The 6,449-nt window shown below is 32.0% G+C and overlaps 1 long non-coding RNA gene across 2 annotated transcripts; it reads left to right on the top strand.

The window, feature by feature from the left end:
• Nucleotides 1-281: 281 nt before the first annotated feature.
• LOC122022363 lies at nucleotides 282-3,122 on the top strand. Of its 2 annotated transcripts, XR_006122964.1 has the most exons (4): nucleotides 282-408; nucleotides 498-744; nucleotides 2,261-2,320; nucleotides 2,848-3,122. It is a non-coding gene; the product is annotated as an uncharacterized LOC122022363 (long non-coding RNA). The 2 variants fall into 2 exon arrangements; XR_006122963.1 differs by having other exon boundaries at nucleotides 291-744.
• The last annotated feature ends 3,327 nt before the right edge of the window (nucleotides 3,123-6,449 follow it).

Genomic DNA, 6,449 nt, shown 5'->3' with positions numbered 1-6,449 from the left:
AAGTTAAGTTTGAATTAATTAAAGTTAATACTAAGTAGAAAAATTAATTTTTACTTCGGTATATATTATTCCGATAATTAATAATTCGAAGTAGTATATAATAAATAACTTTAATAATAATACTGTAAAAAATAAAAAACGTATGTTCTACTTTGTATTTAAAAAAAAAATGCGAATTTCACTTTTTTATTTATAGTATATTATTTTGACATGATGTATTGATGAAGTAAAAAGATAAGTCAAAAGATGACCTTAGAGCCGAACAAAATAATTAACGCCCAAAAATATCTTAGCGCCTAAAATACTCAGTGCGCAGCAGTTCTTTCTCTAAGCCTAGCGGCCTCATTCTTTTCGCCTCGTTCCGATCTCTTGGTCCATTATCTTTTCTGTGGGCATGCGTCATTGTTGGTCAGTGGGCATACATTTTGTGATTTGAGGTACTACCAATTTCTTCCCCTAGACGCCAATCTCTCGCCTTTCTTTCTTTGCCATGCAAGATTTAGGGTTTTGAAGGTTGTCGACTGCTCCACCGCAACGGAAATAGTGGAAAGGAGGGTTCTTTCGGAGTGGGAGTTGCCGATTTGTGAGTGATTATTTCCGGATTCGGTCTTCCAGGTGGAAAAGGGCAACTTTTTTTTTTCGCTTCTTTGAGCTTCCCGAATTCGATTGCCGATTCTTGGTGGTGGTGTGGCTTTTCCGAGTGCGATGGTGGAAAGCAACGCGGTGAACGCCTGTGAGTCAAAGGTATGGACAATCTGTCTCATTCCTCGCTTTGAATTTTGTTTAAAAAAAATTGCGCTTTGGTGCATTCGCTGAGGTGCTAATGCTTTTGTTAAGTTGATGCGGTAGTTTTGCTGCTTTCAGTCGATTTGGGGACTTTATCTTGATTTCTTCGTTCATTTAATCGGTCAAAGATTGGATCTTTGGTAGTTTTTATTCGTTTTCTTTATTGCTTTGTTCCTGTTCGTTCCCTTCCCCATTTGCCTGATGGGTTTTTCAACCAGTTCGTGCATTCCAAAGAGAATAAAACTTGTTGGTCTCCGATTTGCTCAAAAGAAGTCACAGAAAAGTTTGATATTTTCACAGTCCAAACAAGAATTTTGAATCCTTGATGCAATAACTACAATCAACAAAGAGTAAACACTTCAGACTCAGAGGAAGAAATCAAACTAAGGATCAGCTTTCTGAATCTGGTAGGAAGTGTCATATATCAGCAGCTAAATTGATGGAAAATTGAAATAACATTTGTCAAATTTCTTTTCCTTTATTACTTGAGGAGTTTAGTTTGTCTATGACACACCATATTCTCTTTGATAGTTTTTCTTGCTGAAAATTTATCAACTTACATTTAATTATTATTATTTTTACAATCACATTATCATCATCATCATCATCATCAAACTATCCTGAATTACTATTTGAGATTGACTATATGAATTTTATTCCTCCATGAGTATGCTTGATTGTATTATTTGTAATATTAAAAATCAATTAACTTTTTTTTTAATTATGTTAACTAATGTTATCTTTGGTCTCCTTCTACCTCTTACATCTTCTACTGTAATATCTCAAACAATTTTAGGTATAAAATATATTCATTTCCGTGGAACATATCCCTATTATTGCTACCTATATTAGCTTAATTTATTATTTATTGGAGCTACACCTAATTTTTCTTAAAAATATTATTTTGGTTCATATACACCTCAAAATACCATACGTATGTTTCCCTTGTGATTCATGCAATCAAAGAAACTTCATTTCAGGCAGTGCACTTTCAATTTCTTTTCTTATATTCAATGTTGATTTCAAAAAATGTGAAAATAAAGAAGCATTTTCCTACTATTTTCATGACTAAGGTTGGTTGATATGGATCTACTAGGATTTGCTAGTATCTTTAATTTAAATAGTTTGAAATGTAATTGCTACTTCTCTTTCCCTTAGGACTCTGGATATTGTTTTGTCAAATTCACTGTAGCATTTGTAGCAAAAGATGATTATACTCACTATTTTGTCAAATTCATGATACTACTTGATATTACATTTCACAACTTATTTTAGGTATGCTTATTGAGTAACTTTGGCGTGTATTTTTCCCAATATAATTAAATTACATGCAATTTATGTCTTTTGCTTCTTACATTATCTACAAAAAAATTTCTCTCCCATTATAATTTAACTACATGCAGTTTATATGTTTGCCTTGTGCTTCTTAGTTTTTATCTTGAAAGATATAACAGTGTTTACCATGAATGTGCAGGTGCCGCTTTTGATGAGGAACATAGCCATTTATTTGATTAGCCCAGACTTTGAAACCCATGTGAGTGTCATCTAACCTTGCACAATTCAAGGCCGTTCGTTTTTTTGAAGTTTCTTCACCCATCACAATTCGGCCATTTAGCATTTCCATGAACTTATTGGCTGTTCTACATACCAGTTCAATTTGTTGTCTGCATGCTAGCTTTTGCTGTTAATGGCCAATTGATCCACAGGAATGACTATGACTCTGAGCATCAATCGCTGGTTTCATTTTCTTCTCACGGCCAACTTTAACATAAATCAATGATGTGGTTTAATTCCATACAACATTGGGTAAAATTTTAGTAATTTATCGATTGTTACTACATATTAGTCAATATTATATTTTTATTTTTACATGTACCATTTGATCTTGACTATTGTCAATGAAGATAAAAATATGATATATTTATTGGACTCTATGTCTAATAGAAATCGAGATGATGCATGGAAAACTATAATGACCAAGTAAATAGTAGATTATGTTAATTTTAAATGCATTCACTTATAAATATTAAAAAAATAACTGTTTTACTTTTTAAAATGTAGTGTGATCAAGATGTACAATGCCTCGAAGGGTATTGCCAAAGCATCAAGTTTTAAGCAATTAACGATATGTATTGTACATATGTATTAAAACATGAATGGATAGTTCTTATTATTTGGATTGTAATCGTTGCATTACTTTTTCCATTATAGTATAGGGTAATCTAAAACAAAGTGGTTTTGTTGAATGTGGATATTGTGTGATGAAGTACATGAAAGAGATAGTTGAATGTGAAAATCTACATTTGGAGAAGATGATGAGTTTCTTCTTTATGATATATAATGGATGTGATGAGTTTCAATATAGATTTTCTTTGTTTAGTTCCTTAGCCCATGGATAACTAAGGCAAACCAAATTGTAATCAATATGCATTACTAGATCCTTGCCTAGAAAGGCTCTGTATCTTGCAAATATATTTACAATCATAAAGGAGGAAATACCACATTAAACATAGTTCCAATACTAATTTGATGAGGAAGTGATCAATTGGATACATAAGTGTCCATCATGCTTTGTTGTCCATGTATATGCTTGTCAATATTAGCCATCCGTTGAAATTGTTGCATGCATTGTTTGTCTATTCTATTTTTATATGCTTTGTTTCTTCTTTTTAATTGTATTATTTAAGATCTTTATAATTCTTATATGAGATTAAAGAATATTTAGGATTTTTATGACATAGACTCAGTTTTGTTATTTCGTTCTGGATATTCGTTATTTTTTAGATGAATGATTTTATGAATTTAATGTATTTTTGTATTTTTTACATAAAAGTTTGTAGGAACAATCAAGAATCAATATTACAATTAATCTCAATATGACGAAGTAAGAAGTGAATTGAGTGAATTCATCTACTCGTATGTAGGTGTCTAAATGGATCGTGTACGTTAGGATAAATATTTTATTTTACATTGTAGATTTTTGGATATATATACTTGTGGATACACTTTTGGTGTGTGGATGTATTTTTTGGTCATACTTTGGATTTGTGGATATATACTTATAGATTGGTGGATAAATTTGTGGATTATTAAGCTATTTGTCATTTTGTGGATCTAATTAATGCATTTTAACTTATATATATATAGTTTAATTTTAATGAAGTGAATCTAATTATTTCATGTACGTCTATTTCGGTAATTATCTATCTATGACTTTGATAAATATAGGAAGTATATCAAGAAAATTCTACTAGTATAAGTATTATTGATTAGATCTAACTAATTTTAGGTTTAGTTAAAGTTTTACGTTCGGTTATGTTTAAGTTTAATTAATCAATGGTTAAGTTTAAATTTATTATTATGATTATTATTTAATTTTGGATTAAGTTGATGGAATTGAATAACTCATAATTAATTTTATGATTTTAAGTTATATTTTAAGTTAAATTTAATTAATATTTTAATTTAAGTTTAATTAAGTTTTAGCTAAGTGTTAAAGCTTTAATTAAGTGTTTAAATTTTAACTAAATTTTTAAGATAATTTTTAAAAGGTTTGTAAAATAATTCATAGAAATATTTTTTAAATTTAAATTGTTTTTAAAATAATTTTTACAAGAATTTATAAAAATAATTATTATTAATTAAGTTAAGAATAAGTTAATTAAGTTCAAGTTCTTAAGTTTGAATTAAGTGCACTTAATTAAATTTGGATTAAGAAATAAGTTTACTTTTGGGTTAATAGTTTACTTAAAACTAAATTAATTTTTGGATTGATTATTATCAATTATAACTCAGAGCAATACCAAATGGACATTAAGACTACTTTTCTCAATGAAAGTATTGAGAAAATTATATATATGGTGCAATTAGAGAACTTTGAGTTAAGAGATTTAAAACACATAGTATGTAAACTAAGAAAGTTTATTTATAGTTTAAAGCTGACATCTCGTTAATGATACCGAAAATTTGATCAAGTGGTTTCTTCATACGATTTTAAAGAGAATTCAATTAATCAATGTTTGTATATCAAGTTTAGTGAGAGCAAGTTTATCATACTTGTTCTTTATGTAGATGATATATTGTTTAGAAGCAATGACAAAAGTCTACTGTTAGAATCCAAGTCATTTTTATCTGATAAATTTGAAATGAAAGATCTTGGTGATATATCATTTGTCTAATACATACTTGGACTATCATAAAAGACCTATATAGAAAAGACACTCATTCGGTATGATATGCAAAATTGTGCTCCCGACGACACTCTGGTGGTAAAGGGTGATAGACTTAGCTTGCAATAATATCCATATCATGAATTTGAGATTAAGGAAATGCAGTAATTCCCCTATGCATCAGCAGTAGGGAGTTTGATGTGTGCTCAGGTATGCACGCGTCTGGATCTTACATACATTGTGATGATGTTAGGCAGATATTTGAGTAACCTTGGACTGTATCATTAGAAATATGTAAAGAGGGTTATGTGGTATTTGCAAAAAACAAAGAATTACATGCTCATATATCAGAGATCAGGTCATCTAGAGATAATTAGATATTCAGACTTTGAATTTGCTAGATGCTTAGATAGTAGGAGGTCCACCTCAAGTTATGTCTTCATGATGGCAGAAGGGATTGTATCATGGAAAAGCATCAAACAAACGCTTACAGTCACTTCCATTATAGAGGCAGAGTTTATAGCCTGTTATGAAGTTACCAACTATGAGATATGGATGTGGAACCTTGTCATAGATTTACAAATCATTGGGGGCATTGACATGCCATTGAGGATCAACTATGATAATAAAACTACAGAATTGTATTCCAAGAACAACCGTAGTTCGTCGAAGTCAAGCATGCCCCTCAGCTTCCGACATAAAATACATCGACCAGATGTTTCGATTTTATCTGAGAGACTAGTGGTCGAGCATATCATTGCTAATACACCTCCAATTTCATCCGCTCGGGGAAACAGCCGATCGTCATTGATCATCCTTTGGTTGGCCCCATTATTTTAAGGCCAACCGATTTCTCTCTGAAGCCTTCTGCATCCGCCTGATTAATCTGGCCGACTGGGCTTTTGCCTTTCGAGCAACCTCCCCAGCCGGCCAAAACAAGTACAAGGCCTTGCTTCCACCCGCTTGTCTCCATCGACGAGCCTTACTCCAGGCTCTTCTTCCAAGCCACTCTCCTCCCACCCCAAACTGTCAATTCCAATTCACCTATGGTTTGCCATCCCAACAGGGAATGACTTCTACTTCCCAGTTGTTGGTGCAATATCTCTAGGTAAAGACTGATCAAGTTGACTAAGCTTGAGTTGACTCAAGATTGAATCTTGATGTTTGGGTTTCGATGTTTGACAATATGTGGAGTTGCAGTTGCAATCGTCCAATTGGGGAGATTGTTGGTGCAATTCTCCTCTAATAAAGGCATGACTAGTTTGATGTGAAAAAGAGTCAAATAGGTCAAGGTTGACCGGATACTTGACTGAGAAAGTTCTAACTGGAGGTTAGTTTGTTTGGAAATTCTGGTGAGTGAAGCCATGAGAAAATCCTAGTGAGTGAATCCACGGGAAAATCCTAGTGAGTGGAGCTATGTGAAAGTTTTGGTGAGTGAAGCCAGGTAGGTGAAAATCTCGGTGAGTGAAGCCAGGCAAGTGAAAGTCTCGGTGA

Source organism: Zingiber officinale, chromosome 9B, assembly GCF_018446385.1.
Source record: "Zingiber officinale cultivar Zhangliang chromosome 9B, Zo_v1.1, whole genome shotgun sequence".
Lineage (NCBI taxonomy): Eukaryota > Viridiplantae > Streptophyta > Magnoliopsida > Zingiberales > Zingiberaceae > Zingiber > Zingiber officinale.
This window is presented reverse-complemented; position numbering and strand designations above follow the sequence as displayed.